This window comes from Gorilla gorilla, chromosome 5 (assembly GCF_029281585.2).
Source record: "Gorilla gorilla gorilla isolate KB3781 chromosome 5, NHGRI_mGorGor1-v2.1_pri, whole genome shotgun sequence".
NCBI lineage: Eukaryota > Metazoa > Chordata > Mammalia > Primates > Hominidae > Gorilla > Gorilla gorilla.
The window spans coordinates 193,433,557-193,451,280 of NC_073229.2; the positions used below are offsets into that span (position 1 = coordinate 193,433,557).

Sequence of the window (17,724 nt, forward strand, 5' to 3'; positions counted from 1 at the left end):
ACGGCTCCAAGTCTGAAGGGTTTTTTGAACCTTTTCCCTGCTTTTCTTGCAATGAGAACTCTGAACGAGGGGCAGAGGAGAAGCAGATGCCAAATCGCCGAGAAGCACTCCAAGCCCTCTGGCAATGGAGTTCCGAGAAGAAAGAATGGGGCGCAGTTTCCAGGTTCTGCCTGCCCCTCCTACCCCAGCAATTCCCTCCCGCCCTGAACTCCTTCCACAGGAAAGGCTATTAAGCCCACCGTCCCTGTCTGAGGTAGACCGGGCAGAAAACACGCAGGTTTTGTTGCGAAGTGGAATGTGCTAGTGTGCTGTCTGCTCAGCCAGTGTCTTCCGCTTTGATTTCATTTTTATTTTTTTAAGAAGAAAATAAAAATCTCAAAGACCAAGTTCTCATACTGTAATTCCTGGAAATCATTCTGGAGTCAAATACTTTTGTCTGTTAAGAAAAAAAATAAAATGTAGAGATTTCCTGCCGCTCCGGGAGTGTCGCCAGCAGACAGGGGTTTCAGGCTCCCCCTGCCAGAACTTCTGAGCAACGTGGCAGCTGCCGGGACCGGGCCTCTGAGTGCAGAGAGCAGGCGTTGCCAGGAGCGGACTCAGACAGTGGAGGCCCCTCGCTGACCCTCTCCGGGGCCGCTGCAAAGGAAGAAGAAAAGCATAGGCATCAGCTTCAACAATGCAAAACAAAGTAAGCTTGAATTCAGATGAGGGGCAGTTAAAATCGCAGCCTAGAAGTCCAAGTGTGGTTTGTAACACTCCAAACCCCGTGTCAGCCTTCAGCGATTGTTCTGCTGACCATCTTGCTACAGGGCGGCTTGGGTTTTTCCTTGTGGCAACTCCCCAGGGTGACAGATTATTCGGCAATGTCACCATTTTGTAGATGTGTTTGGGATTTCCAGCCATAAGCCATGGATGATATTGGGGATCCTTTATTCCTGGTGGGTGCCCATAAGAGTTTGCAAACTATACCCAAAAGGGCACGGGAACCCCTGAACTTTCCAGGCTGTCTTGGCACACAGCTCACTAGAACTGTTAACGCCGTCAAAGTATCTCTGACACGTCCTTAGCCTGTGTTTGAAAACCTGCAGAGATGGGAGACGCCCCTTTACCAGAGACAGTGCATTCCGTCCACTGGGAGTGACACACGGCCAAGCCAGGCTTCAAAGAGAGAGGTTCACCGTATTCCAATAGTGACTACTGGGATTTGGGGTTGGATCACCTTACCAGAGCTTGGAAGCTGCTAGAAGTTAACATTAATTTTATTGTTCTTTAAAATGAAAGTCCAGCAGGAGGGCCAGGATTTGGGCATCTCAGTCCTTCACGAAAAGGATGACGTTGATTAGCCATGCTCCACATCCCCAGAGTTAAATGTAGGAATAGTTCTGACATCTGACTCAAGAATGTGTTTTCTTGCATGATATTAAGGCAGATGCACAGATCCACGTAGATTAATCCCCTTCACTAGTAGCAGGGGCCCGATGAGGTAGCTGATGAGGAAGAGCCCCCGAGACCAGGCCCAGCGTGGGGCCACGGCCTTGGGATCTGGACGACACCCCAGCAGTTCTGTGCCGCCAGCAGGCCCTGCCGCATCTCCGGGCTGGAGCCCTGACTGTCAGCAGATGAGGCCATGGGTTGGGGTGTCTCTCCCACCAGAATGGCTTCGTGGGGTGCTCACTATCCCCTGGTCACGCTTCGGCACAGCTGGCACCGGCTCCCTGAGGGGCCACTGATTGGTTTTACACAAGTCTGTGAAGCCTCCCACAATGCATGACAACACAGCAAATACAACACAGCCCGCTGGTATCGCCTCTTCCTTCACTACCTCCACAACCACTTGGGGCAGAGGAGGAGGCTCCAGTTGCACTTGGCCAAGGCGGCTTTTGTAAGAACTTGACAGGACCAAGCCACCCCCACGGCATCATTTCCACGGGAGAACACATCCCAGCGAAACTCCAAGGAAAGGGTAGTTTTGTGAAGAAAATGCTTGTGTTCTGGGACACAGCCCAGCAAGTCCCTGACTTTAAAAAATGTGTAAGAAACAGGAATGTAACATTGACTAAACATGCCTGCCAAGATGGACTTTCCTTGTGGCGAGACCCTTCCTTCTCCTCAATGCCTGAGTGCTAGCAGGGTAGCATCCCCAGCCTCAGAGCTCACGCGTCATGATTGGGGAAATGAGACTGGGCAGCCATTCGGAAGGCCGGGCAAAGAAGAGTGTAAAGAGACATTGGTCTCGTGCTGCAAAATGAGTTACAAATAGTGAATCCTCAGCAATACTGTCTCCCCGTGGACTGGAATTTGGACCTGCTGCTGTGGCGGGCAGCTTTGACCCAATGAGGACCATGCCCGGAAGGATGTCAGAGCAGCAGGGACCTGGGTGGAGTGACCTGATGGAACGGAGACGCCTGCCGGCTCAGCAGCCACAGCAGCAGCTGCCCTTCACGGGACAGCAACGTGGCAAGAATTCCCCATGGGTTCCGGGGGAGCCTGTGTTGCTGGACCCTTTGCCACACCACCGAACCTGGCCCAGAGGAGCAGGAATTGGCCGAGTTCCAGGCCCTGCACCTGACGGGGGCTTCCTCAGCCTCTCACGTGATCCTCGCAGCAGGCTAACGTGCAGGCCCTTCTGTTTTCCAGATTTTACAGTTGAGAGGGGAAAGCCATGTTTTCAAATGTCACAGTAGAAGAGGCGGGATGCAAATCCAGCCCTGGCTGGTGCTGAAGCTGGGGCAGGTGCATCTGCAGGGTGCTGCCTTCAAGGCAGAGGGGTGACTGCTGTGTTTCATGGCAGGGAAGCCCCCCTCAATGCTCACACCACCCAGGTCATACGGCTTTGAGGACATCCCTTTCTTCAAACCCAGGTCATCTGAACAGTGTGGCCTGAATCCCAGGTTGGGAGTGAGTAATTCATCATCCAAACTGATTAGAGAATCTGAGTGAGGGACCTTCAAGTCAGGGATAGAGGAGAACGGGCTTCGTCTTCTGGAGCTGCCATAACAAAATGCTGAAGACTGGGCGGCTTCAACCACACAAGGGCCTTTCGACACAGCCCTGGCAACTGGAAGCTGGGGGTCGAGGTGTGGGCAGGGCTGGTTCCTGGGGAAGGATCTCCTCCTGGCTGCAGATGGCCGCCCCTGGCTGCATGCCCGCCTGGCTTTCCTCGGTGCTCACTCACCCCGGTGCCTCTTCTGCTTCTTAGAAGGATCCCCAGCAGATGAGGGCCCCAGCCTGGTGACCTCACTTACCCTCCATCACGTGCTGAAGGTCCTTCTCCAAATGCAGTCACCGTGGGGATTAGGGCTTCAACGTAGGGCCTGGGGAGGATGCAATTGAGTTCGTAGCAGACGTTATCTTTGGGATCCCCCGTCTTCCCCCGACCCTGTGAGGCTCACTGTGAGGGGAAGGGAGTTCCATTTCTGCTAAAGCCATAAACTGGAGAGCCTAAGAACTTATGGGACCACTCAGTGCTGACTTGCGTAATCTCCTGGTGGCTTCCCTGTCTGCACCCCATCTCTCTCGAAGCCTGGCCTCAGGCCCTCAGCCTGGCACCCTGTCCTCCAGCCTCCTCGGCTCCACTGCAGGGCTGCCTCATCCTCAGCACAGCCCCCATAAGCTCAGCCTCTGCACCCATGCTTTGGCGACCTCCTCCTGTCCTCCCCACTCACCCTCTGGGAAAGGGGTTCATACAATCTGCTGTCCCTGCTGCCAGCTCTAACCCATTGATCCTATCACTGTTTTGGGGTCAGTCTCCCATCCTCCAGGTGTCCAAACTCTCCACCTTACATATTTGAATTCCATGACAAATCATTTTTAACACTGCCTTGCCTGCAATCTCACCATTTTTGGATTTCTGTTTATTGAACTTGCTTGGTTAAATCTTATTCTCTTCCATCTCTGTGTGCAATTACACAACTGGTCATCACTGGTAAAAATCTCAAAACCACCCACAGAGACAGTCCAGCAGGTCGCATCATGCCACCAGCCAGCCTCATGCGCCTCCCTCATGGTCTCCTACCCATCTCCTGGCTGACACTGGTGCCTTCTCCCTCTTCTCAACCTGCACCAGCTCGGGCCTCACCCTCCCGCTGAGCACCAGCCTTGCTCTCTCCTGGTCCCTGGCAAGGTGGGGGTGATCTAAAGGAAGTCTCGGTCTTCTCCCCCTGCCCTGTCCACGGGTGCCCCGGCCCCTGTATCCAGGGCCCTGCCCTCCACACTGGGGACCACGATGCACATCCCCGCCCTGCAGAGCCAGTCCGTGGCCTGGCCTACCCACCCCATGTGCAGCTTTCTGCCAGCACAGCTCTGCTCACCCTCAACTTCACTATTTTTCTCCTGGATTCTCCCCATCAGCAAACACACATGCTGTTATTTGTCCCATTTTAAAACACAATCAAAACAAAACAGAGTACTTTGGACTGCACTTTCTGCCAGCCACCACCCTCGAGCTCCTGGCCTGTGCAGCTGACCCCACGGCCAGGTCCTCCTTCACGCTCTCGCCACCCCAAATGCAGGCACCGCGGCGCCAAACCTGCTCTTCCCACTGTTGTCAATAACTGCAGCCTGGCCGAGTCCAGTGATTCATTTCTGTCTTAATCTCTCCTGGCCTTTTGGCAGCGTTTAACGTGTGCGACCCCTCCCTTCTCCTGTCTTCAGCCTTCCTCGGGATCCACGAGGTGCCCTCTCTCCCATCTCCCTCTCGGGAGTGTGTCTCCAGCCCCGCACCTGCCCTCTCTATTCTCAGTGCATCCCCGCCGCAGGCATCACCCTCTGACTTGTCATGCCATCCGCCCCCTCACTCACTGTATCTACGCTTTATTACCTGCCTTGGCTCGTACAATGTCAGCTTTGCAAGGGGTTCTTCCAAGGTCTTATTTTCAATTGATCAATGCCGAGGATGGGGAGCAATGCGTGTACCAGAGGGGGCTGGGCACACGCAGGCTTGTTGTTGGATGGAGGAGAGGCAGCATCCCCTGCATGCCTGGGTGGTCCCCATCTCCAGGCCTGCGACAAGCACTTCTCATCTTCCCATCCTCTGACGGAGCCAGCGCCACCCACCACGTGGACGCGGGTGTTGTCTGTGGACCAAGTTCAGTGTTTTGTTGGTTTTTCTTATTGTTTGGCACCAGCAATACATAGACCCATAGACCTTGTTGTTCTCCTCCGCCCGGAGGGGCTGGTGCTGTGGCTGGGGCACCTCCGTGGGGAGGCCACGCCCCAGGCCATGCAGTTCCCAGGCTCCTTTCTGGGAGGGGTTGGTTCTCACAAAGGGGGAAAATCATGAAATGGCAAACCTGAGTCACGGCAGCACAGAGGACAGCCCCTGACAGCATAAGCAGGAAGGGCATAATGCTTTCCAAAAGAGAAAACTACATGGACTTTACTGACTCGTCACCGAGTTCTGAGATCACTGACACTTGCACATGCGTCCATGCTGTTGTGAGTCATGGGGAAAAATGGAGGAGCAAAATGACCAAGTGGCAGGGTCTGTAAGAGTCTCTCACTGTAGGGATGGGCTGCCCTGAGGAGACACTGCCCAGGCCTGGGTGCCCCGGGCCAAAGTCCTGACCCTTGCAGGGCTGTGTCCTGTGGATGACATGTGGCACTGGACTGCTCACTGACAGGTAGGAACTATGCACTGAGAGGTGGGAACTGCTGGCCGGGGGGGTGGGAACTGCTGGCCGAGGGGTGGGAACCGCCTGCTGAGGGGTGGGAACTACTGGCTGGGGAGTGGGAACTGGGCACTGAGAGGTGGGAACTGCTGACCAGGAGGTGGGAACTGCTGGCCGGAGAGTGGGAACTGCGCACTGAGAGGTGGGAACTGCTGACCAGGGGGTGGGAACTGCTGGCCGGGGAGTGGGAACTGCGCACTGAGAGGTGGGAACTGCTGACCAGGGGGTGGGAACTACCTGCTGAGGGGTGGGAACTACTGGCCCGGGGGTGGGAACTATGCACTGAGAGGTAGGAACTATGCACTGAGAGGTGGGAACTGCTGGCCGGGGGGTGGGAACTACCTGCTGAGGGGTGGGAACTACTGGCCCGGGGGTGGGAACTATGCACTGAGAGGTGGGAACTGTGCACTGAGAGGTGGGAACTGCTGGCCAGGGGGTGGGAACTACCTGCTGAGGGGTGGGAACTACTGGCCAGGGGGTGGGAACTGTGCACTGAGAGGTGGGAACTGTGCACTGAGAGGTGGGAACTGCTGGCCAGGGGGTGGGAACTGCCCACTGAGAGGCAGGAACTGGGCTGAGTGCTCAGTTTTCCTGTTCTGCTGATATCTTCAGAGGCATCAGGATGTGGCTGCCTTTGGGGAAGCTGCGTTTACCCAGCCAAGGATGCTGCCTCCAGAAACAGAAGAGGCCTCAGGCCAGAAATAGGGGTCTGCCTTTTTAATATATTGTGTTGGTTAAATCAGCAGTCCCCAACCTTTATGGTACCAGGGACCAGTTCCATGGAAGACAATTTTTCCATCAACTGGCAGTGGGGGCAGTGGGGGCAGTGGGGATGGTTTCTTGATGATTCAAGTGCATTACATTAATTAATTAATTAGTTTGTTTTTTTTTGAGACAGTTTCACTCTTGTTGCCCAGGCTGGAGTGCAGTGTCACAATCTTGGCTCGCTGCAACCTCTGCCTCCCGGGTTCAAGCGATTCTCATGCCTCAGCCTCCCAAGCAGCTGGGACTACAGGTGCCTGCCACCATGCCCAGCTAATTTTTATACTTTTAGTAGGCACAATGTTTCACCATATATTGGCCAGGCTGGTCTCAAACTCCTGAACTCAGGCGATCCACCTGCCTCCCAAAGTGCTGGGATTACAGGCATGAGCCACCGCACCCAGCCCAAGTGCATTATATTTGTTGTGCACTTTATTTCTATTATTATTACACTGTAATATATAATGAAATAATGATACAGCTCACCATCATGTAGAATCAGTGGGAGCCCTGAGCTTGTTTTCCTGCAATGAGATGGTCTCATCTGAAGGTGATGAGAGACAGTGACAGATCATCAGGCATTAGATTCTCATGAGGAGCACGTAACCTAAATCCCTCGCATGCAAAGTTCACAATAGGATTTGAGCTCCTGTGAGAATCTGATGCTGCCGCTGATCTGACAGGAGGTGGAGCTCAAGGGGTAACTTGAACCATGGGGAGTGGCTGTCAATACAGATGAAGCTTTGCTCACCTGCTGCTCACCCCCTGCTCTGGGGCCCAGTTCCTCACAAGCTACGGACCAGTACTAGTCATGGTCCCAGGATTGGGAACCCCTGGTTTAAATCATGAGGGAAATCTCAGTTTAAATCTTTATTTTAAAAAAATAACAAAAATGAATTTTCTGCTAATGATGGCCTTATATTAACAGAAATGAGTAGTGCTCATATTTTGGAAGTAAGCATTCTAAGTTATGATGATGATGATGATTTACTTTTCTATGTTATATATACACGGGCGGTATGAGTTCAACAGTCACTTGCATATTATCAGCACATGTTAACTTAGGAGGATTCTAGAACTTTTTTCTTTCACAGAATTAGAAGTACCTTTTCCAATATTCATGCCATGAAGAGTTTGTTGGTGAGTTCTGATCCACCCCTCTCAAATCTGCCTACATATGGGGCCGTCCATGGTGATGGGGTGGACAGCTGGGCTCTGCAACCTGCCAGCGTTTTCCTGCTATGCCCTGAGGCAGTGCTCAGGCTAGCCAAAGATCTGTGGGTGCTGAAGGCAGCTGTCCTCATTGTGAGCTCCCTTTTTGTCACCAAAGCCCCTTCTCTTGGTTGATTCTGTTAGGTGTGGGGTGTATCCACAATTTCTTAGGTTAATACTTAAGAGATAGAGACGTACTCAATCCAGGTCCAGTGGAATGCCTTTGGTAGTGGGATTGTACCCAAAGTTCACAGACGATAAATTTTGTATATAATGAGCCAGGTTTGCTTTGTACATTTCCAACTGTAGAATGAAATTTAGGGGGCTGAATAGTCAGTGTCTTATTTCACTTGTGTCTTTGGATACAAATGTTTTTCTTTTAAAACTCCTGACTGCATATTCCTTGTGTGTGTGTGGCTTTTAGTCCTAGATTGTAAAGCTTGCCAAGTCTGCCTGCTGGGAACTGACTCCTCTATGCAGAAGCTCCTCTTCCTCTGACACAGTGCAGGTGGGTCAAAGGCTCCTCCTGCACTTCATCCTTGAATTACACAGGAACTTGCATTGAGGCCATTGAAAGGGTGATGGCTTAGAGTGCACGAGAGCCTGGCCACTGTGTGCTAGTGACCGACCGCACCCGCTGTGGCCCTCAAAGGGAGTCATCATCACCTGCCTTGCCAGGCACTGTCTGGTGAAGCCCCTGACATCTCTCCTGAGCCTGTGGGCAGTGGGGATGCTCTCTATGGCATGGAAAGCCTTTCACAGTCAGCGTGAGATAGCAATCAATGTAAAACTGAAATCCGTCTTCTCCTTATCCACTGAGGCGTCCCCTGCCGGCAGCAGGTGTGCTGTTTTCAGTGGCTCTGGCACCCATGGCTGTGGGTCGTGCTCTAGCAGTGTCTTCATCACAGAGGCACTTCCCTGTGTGCCGCGGCTTTGCCACCAGGACATCTTCTGCACACACTGTCCTGGGTAGGCCTTAGAGCTATGTCTGGACCAGAGAGCTTGAAACTGTGCCTACAAACCTGCTTCTGTTTCCCTGTGAATTTGAATACGGGAGGTTTGGAGATCATGAAGATGAGCACTTAGCGACATAGAGACGATGATTCCCTTTTCCTACTAGCAGTGACCCTCTTAGCCAGCAACCTGAGTAGCAGGTTTATCTAGGCGTCTTGTCTCCTGGTCTGTTTCTAGAGCTTTCTGCTTTGCCTGGCTTTAGAGAACTTGCTTTCTGTCCATGCCCTGTAAGGGATGGAGTGACTGATTTGCAGTTTCTAGGGGGACAGTGACTTTGAGAAGATCCCTGCATTGCACACACCACAGGATTTTACCATACAGCAGAAACACTTCTGCCTCTGTTCATGAGGTGGGCTGGTGCAGAGGGCGGGCATGTCCCCTAGGAAAGCTGAAAAAAGGGGAAAGTAAGAGAGTTCTTGGTGGAAGTATTTTTGTTTGTAACTTTGCCTCCTATAAGATGTTAGAGAAGAAAATCATCCCAGAATGGGGAAGTAGGGGAAGAGAACGGATAATCCCTGGATTGGAGCTCTAGTCTAGTTGATTGGTCAGGAAGACTGCAGAGGTTTCCAGGTTGGATTGTCTATTTCAGTTCATCACAACAAGGCCCAGGAATCAGAAACAGGGCTGCAATCAGCAGAAATAGCCCTGCTCTGGACATCTCAGGGGCCTGAACATGAGGGCTGGGTCCAGGGAGGACAGGGCAAATGACGGCAGGACAGCAGCCCAGCCCAGCCAGGGCTCACAGAAGCGCTCCCAGGCAGGGCAGCAGAGGGCCCAGCAATGCTTCTTGAGAGCATGCCGTGGACATGACTTCATGTGGATGTGCTTTCCCTTCTAGAAAGACACACGCCTGGGGCGCCATCATCACTCGGCATCCCTTGATGATGGAACTGCCCTGAGACAGTTCCAAGGAGTGGCGGCCCAAGGCCTCACACCGGACGGAGGCTGAGCTCCACTGCGGCCCCAGCAGGCGGGCTTCCTAAGAGCAGCGTGGAATCCCGGGGCTCTGCGCACCGTGCCCGGCCCCGGGCTCCCTGACGCGAGGCAATGCCTGGGCACAGTGTACGGCCACCGGCACCTTCACTCCTCACCTGTGCACGCGAGTGTGGGGGATGAAGCGACATCGGTGTGTGGCGTCTCAGTGCAGCGCCGGCACACACGCAGCCCTAAGCAGATGCGGAGCAGAGATGACGGTGGAGTCACCCCGCGGGTGCAACCCCATCTTAGCAGGAGGGCCAGGTTTTGGAGGGCCAGGTTTTGGGCAGCTCGGGCCTTCAGAAAAAGGATCATGTCGATTAGCCATGCTGCACATCCCGGGAGTTAAATCTAGGAATAGTTCTGACACCTGACTTAGGAGTGTGTTTCACTGCATGTATTAAGGCAGATCCGCAGACCCATGTAGATGAATCACCTTCACTTTCAGCTACTAGGAGGGGCCCCATGAGGTAGCTGATGAGGAAGAGCCCCCTAGACGAGGCCCAGCGTGGGGCCACGGCCTGGGATCCGGGCGGCACCCCAGCGGTTCTGTGCCGCCAGCAGGCCCTGCCGCATCTCCGGGCTGGAGGCTTGACTGTCAGCAGATGAGGCCACGGGGTCGGGGTGTCTCTCCCACCAGAACGGCTTCGCGGGGTGCTCACTATCCCCTGGTCACGCTTCGGCACGGCTGGCACGGGCTCCCTGAGGGGCTGTTGAAGAACCCCCAGGCCTCCTGGGTCTTGCCACGGAGACCACCCAGCCTCAGGCTGGTTCTCAGGTGGCCCCTTCTCTACGCTTAGGACGTGGCATTTCCCAAGCTCTTTCCCAGCTGCCTGTCACTTTTCTTCCCAGCTTTCCCTTCCGAAGGGAGCTCGGCTTCATTCCATGGCTTTCCAGTCACGTCATAAGCATTTCCTCGTCTGACCCACGAACTGATAAAACGCTCTGGACGGGGCGGCCTGGATGCCCCAGGGACTGCATCATCTCCGTGGGCGGCAGGGCGCCTGCAGGCACCCAGCCTTGCGCGGGGCAGGCGGTCTTCTGAGGGTGCAACCCTGTCCCCCCAGGGTCCTAAACACAGCGTCAAAATTGAGCTACCTCACAAAAAATTTGAACAAACTAGAAATCATAAGGTGGTGAATAATGATATGTTACCATAGGCAAGTAGAAAATTGAAAGTTTAAGCAAAAACTAAGTCCAAAGCAACAGCTGCGCCAGGACGGAGAGCCCACAGTGAAATTGCTGCGTGCGCCCAGGGCGGCGGCGGCGCCAGGCAGGCGCGGATCCCGCTGCGAGGGACTTGCCTGCTGACCTGGGGCCGCAGGGAGCTCTGCTTTATCAGGAGAATATTTGAAAAGCGATCTATTAAAAGGAGTGCTTAAGTGAATTATAAAAGTCTGAGAAAGGAAATGGGAGAACCAAGTTATCTAAATTTTCTCAAAACTAATTATTAGCTGGGCGAAAATGTAGATATTCGGGGCACTGAGGGTGGTGAGTGCGATTTTGCTTGCACCATTGGCAAAGTATACCTTGAACTTATCAAAATTTTGTCATCATCTAGTCTTAAATAGTTAAAGGGTAAGCAAACGACGCTAAACAAAATAAGGAGACAGAGAAAAGTGCGGACAATTCTCACAGGAGTTTCCATTGGGGCTGCATTCCCAGGGCGCTGGCCGGGAAAGCTCAGTCCACTGAGCACGATATGCTTTCTCCATAGCGTGAGGGCTGCCAGCATCTACCGAGTGGATCATTAGGCCTGTCTCCCAGAGACAGCAAAAATGTGCAGAACTACGTACACATCCCTGGGCCGGAAAGCACTTTCCCTATAGATTCTGGTGCCCTGTGGTTCTCGGATGGGGAGACGCGCGCACTCCAGACCCCCACAGGCCCCCAGAGCACGGTGGAGGGTGGGGGCAGAGTCATAAGAGACGTCTTACCAAACACCACTGAATGCAGCTTTTTCTCTCCCTTGAGAAAAATAAAACACCCAATAATTTAATTTTAAATTTAAAAGCTGCCTCTTTAAACTTTGTTGAAAAATACAGAATATGCCACCATTCTGCAGTTTCATGTCATGAATGGATAAAGTACGAGGAAAGGGAGGGGAGGAATTTGTAAAAGTTTAATGGAAAAGGCAAGAAGAAAGCTGGCCAAGAAACAGAGAGGGAGAACCAAGAGAGAACGGACGTGGGGAGGAGAGAAAAGCGTGCAAATGAGGAGAGAGCGGGGGAGGAAGGGGACACAGACAGCCCGGAGTGTCCCTTTCCGACGAGCGCTGTGGACAGGCCTGAGCAGCCTGGACGGGAGTGACTTGATGATGTGATGGGCGGATTTCCTGGCAAACTTCCCACCTCTTTCAAGTCACACCCATCTTCAGTCCCTGCTCACCATGACAGAGTCACAGCCACACCCGGGACAGAACCTGGGCTCCGGGCAGCAGGTAATAGGAGGATATTCTACCCAGGGCCGGAACAAGCCAAGTCCAGCCTCAACTGCTCTGTGGCTACTAAGTGTGAGGATGCTGTGTCACAGGTGTCACACGTCACTAAGAGAACGTCGTGGGCACACGGGGAATGTCTTTATGGCACTGTCTGGAAGCAGGCTGCATCTCAGCAGTTCCAGAGGTTACAGGGGCTGGTTTTCACGAACACAAGAAGTGTTAGAGACAGGAGACGTGGAGGAACATGTCGAACCTGGTGGGGATCGAGTTTAAACACATCTGCACACACTTGGGTGTGTGTGTCCCAGCGCATCTCAGCCCTGAGTGCCCACTCCTGGCTTCCCTGCCCCCCCACCCCTCCTACCCCACAGTCCACACTGCCCCACACCTGCTGGTGTCCAGAAAGCTCTCGCTGAGCATCCTCCCACATCAGCCACTCTTGGAGGACTGAGAAAACAGTGGTGGGGGGCCAGTTCCCAAATCCAGGCGCTCCCCGCACATCCAAATCCAGGCGCTCCCGGCACATCCAAATCCGGGACGACTGACCAAGGGCTCGCACTCAGCCTGAGGAAGCAAGTGGTACTTTGACTCGGAGTAAGAACTGCTCAGAGGCCAACGTGCTCTGGCTCGGGCCCCCCTGGCACCTCCAGGCAGGTCTTTCTAATTTGGTTCCTGAACACGCTCCAGCTCCCATCCTGAGGCCTGCCCTTGCCCTTCCCTCCCCCATTGCTCTTCCCACCCTCCTCCCTTGCCATTCCCTGTCCTCATTGCTCTTCCCACCCTCCTCCTTCCGCTCCCTCTCAAGGCCCTGCCCTGTCTGGTTCACCATCCTCCTCTCGTCCTCTCCTGGCTCCTCCCCAGAGCTTGGTGTTCATTCCGACACCTTCTCCCTGCAGCCTCCACCAGGGCCCTGGCTGCCCTCACCCTCCAGCAAGTCACTGTATTTTACTTTCTTCATGGAGTTTTTTACTTTTGAGATTTCTCAACTTTACATGCATGTTTGCCGCATCCCCCCTCACTAGATTTCATCTACATGGGAACAGAGACCCCTCTGCTTTGCTCCCTGCTGTAAACATCCCGGCTCGGGAAAGTCTCTATCTACAGACACTGCTGGGTGCTGAGTTTCCAGAGTGGTCAATGCGATGTGGGACTCCGTGGTGAGAACTGAAGATGCATGAGGATGAGGGGTGCTCCATCCCTGTCCTCTGTGATCTGGTACAACAGAATCAACCCCTGCATGGTGGGCCCCAGTGAGCAGCCCGTGGGATGCACCGAGCCGCCCAGAAACACGTGAACTCGGTGGCGGCAGCAGAGACAGAAACATCTCACAGTACACCAGGAATGAAAGTGTAAAATACTTAGCATTTGACAAGTTTTCCAGTTATATGTTCTTCTTTGAGCATCAAATGAGGGTCCCATACCTATTTCTGTGCTCATGTTACAGACAGAATGGAAACACAGCGAGTTACAGAGATGTGATCCAGGTGGGGGCTGGGAAGGGGCTTCCTGCAGAGGTTTATACCCAGGCTCGTGGAGAAAATGCCCCTACGAGTGACCAAGCCAAGGACTCAAGCAAATGCAGGGAACGAGACAGCGTTTCCAGGCCAGAATGCGGGAGCCCTTCAGCAGAATGGGGGGTTAGGAAGCTCGGTGACTTCAGGCAGGAAGGCGATGGAACGGGAACAGGGTCTTTCCGTTTCACGTAGGCGATGGAACGGGAATGGGGGTCTTTACCTTTCACACAGGTGATGGAATGGGAACGGGGTCTTTCCATGTGGGAAATGCTGAGCCTGCGCTGCCAACAGCCTCCGGGTGAGACATCTTGTGGGCAGCTGGGACAGGCGGCAGAGTAAGAGGCAGTGGTTTAGAAGTCAAATGCCCTTGGACAATTGTGGAAGCTTTTGATTTTATTATTTTATTATTAACTGAAAAAAATAGAAAATAGAAAATAGAAAAAAATAGAATTGGAGAGGAGGAATAAGTAGATGTTTAGCAACAGAGCGTGCAATGCAGCAGCACACTGAGAAAAGTAGACCAGAAAGGACGGGGAGCTTCAGGAGGCGACAACTCACAAATATGACGGCCACTCACAGGCCAGTCCTGCAAACGACAGATGACTCGAGGAGAGGCCGGGCGTGGTGGCTCACACCTGCAATCCCAGCACTTTGGGAGGCTGAGGCAGGTGGATCACCTGAGGTCAGGAGTTCGAGACCAGCCTGGCCAACATGGTGAAACGCCGTCTCTACAAAAAATACAAAAATTAGCCGGGCGTGGTGGCAGGCACCTGTAATCTCAGCTACTCGGGAGGCAGAGGCAGGAGAATTGCTTGAACCTGGGAGGCAGAGGTTGCAGTGAGTCGAGATCATGCCATTGCAATTCAGCCTGGGCAACAGGGCGAGACTCCATCTCGAAAACAAAACAAAACAAAACAAATGACTTGAGACAGCTTCAGAAAACACCGTTGTGTTTGGTGACTGAGAGGTTATTCATGTTCTTGGACAATACTTTCCAAATGTTAGTTTGCCTACAGGTCACGCAAACATCCTGCATGTGAAGGCAGACTCCGGAGGTCTGGGAAGCACTGGGTTTTGGATTTTTTTGTATAAAAGCTTCCAGATGGCACTGATGCTGCCTGTCAGTGGACTACACCTTGACAAGGCTGTAGAGACTGTGTTAGAAGGGCAGGGTGAACACCAGGTCCCGTAGCAAGGTAAGGGGTAAGCAGGTGTGAGGAGGCAGGGCAGACACATGGCCGCCTTCTAGGAGTCTGAGAGTGGAGATTAGGATAATAGAAGCTTAATGGCATTTTAAGGTTAAAGGTCTTATTTTTTGCTTTGTATTGATTTTGGACGGATGAGTACTGGAAAAATTAATTGCCAAGGGTCACTTGGAAGAGAGTGGGTGCCGTGACATCGGTGGGGTCACCCGATGTCAGACTGGCGAGCATTTTGAGTTGCCCGTAACTGTTGTGCCTCAAGCTCCTGGTGTTCCCGGAGGCTGTGCCCTGGAGGCCCGTTGCAGAGGACACGGAGGCACATTCTCCTGCTGTGAAGTCAGCCCAGGCAAGGCAGGCGTGGCAGCCTGCACCATTGGTGTGGCCACGGGGCCGAGAGGGCAGGAAACAGAGGGAGGTTGGTTTCATGTTGCAAAATGCCGGATGAGTAGGCAAACCCCCCGCAATTCTGTCTGGCCAAATTATACTTTTAGGTTCAGGCCTATACTTTATATTTTAAAAGCTCAAATTATTTTATAATCTCCTGAAAATACATCATCTTGCCATTTGCTTTCAATACTGCACTGCGACCTTTTATAATCTTTCAAAAACATGTTCTCCCGTTGGATAAATGAGAAAATAAATAGTATTCAGTGAAGACCAACTACTGAATTATTTTAAAATATCTTGTTTATAAAAGGTTTTTACTAGTGAGAGGATTTAAGAGTTGCTTGGCTCTTGAAGCCAGCAGAGACTTCTGCGTGCATTGCTTCATTTGTGGGGGAGCACTCTAGCCCCACATGGCAGATGAAAAACTGTGCCTCGGAGGAGTTAAGCAAATTGCTGAGGATGGTACCACAGAGAGTGACTGAGGCGACAGCCAGCATCCAGCCTCCAGAGTTCCACTGTGCTTCCCCAAAGACAGGCGGGCTCTCCTCAAGCACATTTTTACTTTAGGAGCTGCTGAAACTGGGGTGTAGGCCACGGGATCCTCCGTGACCAGCCCCAAGCCCGAGCCTGCGATTCTCTCATCTGCACTCACCAGCTGAGTTCGTGAAGGGTGGGCCTCCATTTTGGTTGAATTACATTATCTCTCACAGAACCATCTGGAAACCCCGTCACCTTAATAATTCAGTGTTGTTTGATGCTGTGAAAGGTGAAAAAGACTTCAATTCTTACTACCAAATTGTGCTGGGGAGTGACAGATAGTCAGTCTCTCAGCAGCACGCACACCCTGTTAGAAAGGGGTATGGTTTTTACTTTCCACTTATTCCTGGCAAATCCTGTGGCTCCCCCTAAGCAAGGATGTCCTCTGAGCACCCTGACCCTCCTGATTCCCGTCCACCGCCCCAGCCTCCGCTGTCGCCTGCCCTCCACCTGGCGCCTCCGTTATGTACTCGTTCCCCAGGTTCAGTCTCGGGTGGCCTCGGTTTTCTCCACGTCTTCTCCCTGGACAGTGGCAACGCTTCCAGAACCCCAGCTGCTCTAACACCAGGCCCAGCTCCTCCAACCCAAGCGTCTCTACCCAACTGTGGGATCTGTCCGCACCTCCAGATGGGGAGGCCCACGTCTCCGTGTCACCTGAGGGCGGGTGTGTTTAGAAGCATGCTTTTGCATCTCCACCACTGGAGACACAGGGACATGGGGTGTGTACGTCTTGTGAAAACTCAAACATGGGCCTCACCTTTTGGTTTTATGGATATGAACCACGTCCCTGCAGTCATCGGAGGAGAATGCTGGTAGCGGCTGGCCCTAGGCTGAGTGTTTGACCGGGAATACCCACACACTTCTCTCAACTAACCCGTGAGGTTGGCATGTTCAGTACCTGGGGAGAAAGTGGGGTAACAATGACAGGACTAAAGCCCACAGCCTGGGGCCTGGCACCTGGCAAGTGCCCTCTGGGTGTTGGTGGAGTTCTTACTTGGATGACTTTAATCATTACAGAGGCTCCCTAAGGCCACACAGCTGGTAGGGGCTCTGGCCCGGTCTCATCTCACTCCAGAGCCCCAGGTGAGTGCAAGGCAGAACCTCTATGTTTCTGTCTCAGATTCTTCTCATTGCTTTGTTTTTCTCAAAACATTTCATTTTATCAGTGATGAATACTAAAATTAGATTGTTTATTTTCTTTTTGTTGAAACTATATGTATTGATTTTTTGTCTTTGGAGTTGTCATAAAACACCTGTGGTCAAATCCAGGCCCTTCCAGTTACCAGCAATGTGACCCTCTGCACGCTAATCACCTCCCTGATGACTCAGTTTCCCCATCTGTAAAGGAGAAGCAATGGAAGTACTGGGCAGTTTAAATAACATAAATGTTGCAGAACACTTGGTACATGGCCAGACATGCAGTAGGTATTCCATAAAGGAAGCTATTTGTATTTCTTGTTTCAAATTCTATTCCATGGTGAACGTTTGTTTACTGTCTCAGATGTGATGTGAGATTCCATTTTGAATAGCTTTCAGGAATGTGACACGAAATTATCTTCCTTCCTCCATCAGCTAAAAACTACTGTATAAATGTTTCAAGTTCTGCTCCCCCTACTCTTACCAATGATAAACATGCCCCTAGGTTTCCCCTACAGCCGCCCCAGCCCCTCGCTCTACATCCCCCTCTCCCCACCGCCACCTTCCGCCCCTGCTCTGCTCTGCTGGTCCTTCCACCCCTGCCCTGCTGCTCCCACCGCCCCTGCTCTGCCCCGCTGCTCCTACCGCCCCTGCCCTGCTGCTCCCACCGCCCCTGCTCTGCCCCGCTGCTCCTTCCGCCCCTGCCCCGCGGCTCCTTCCGCCCCTACCGCTCTGCTCCTTCCACCCCTGCTCTGCTGCTCTGGGCTTTCCCCGAGGCTTTGCTGCCCACACTCTTCTTGCTCGTCAGACCCACCAAGGTTGCAGAGAAAGACAGACAGCAGCAGATGGCTAGGAAACGAATACTCAACAATAGG

General features: G+C 52.8%; 1 long non-coding RNA gene across 1 annotated transcript; it reads right to left on the reverse strand.

The window, feature by feature from the left end:
• Positions 1–271: 271 nt before the first annotated feature.
• Positions 272–4,478, reverse strand: LOC109027245 (uncharacterized). Its single transcript, XR_008680991.1, has 4 exons — positions 4,311–4,478; positions 3,246–3,391; positions 1,225–1,316; positions 272–636 (listed from the first exon to the last, which is right to left on the reverse strand). It is a non-coding gene; the product is annotated as an uncharacterized lncRNA (long non-coding RNA).
• Between the last annotated feature and the right edge of the window lie 13,246 nt (positions 4,479–17,724).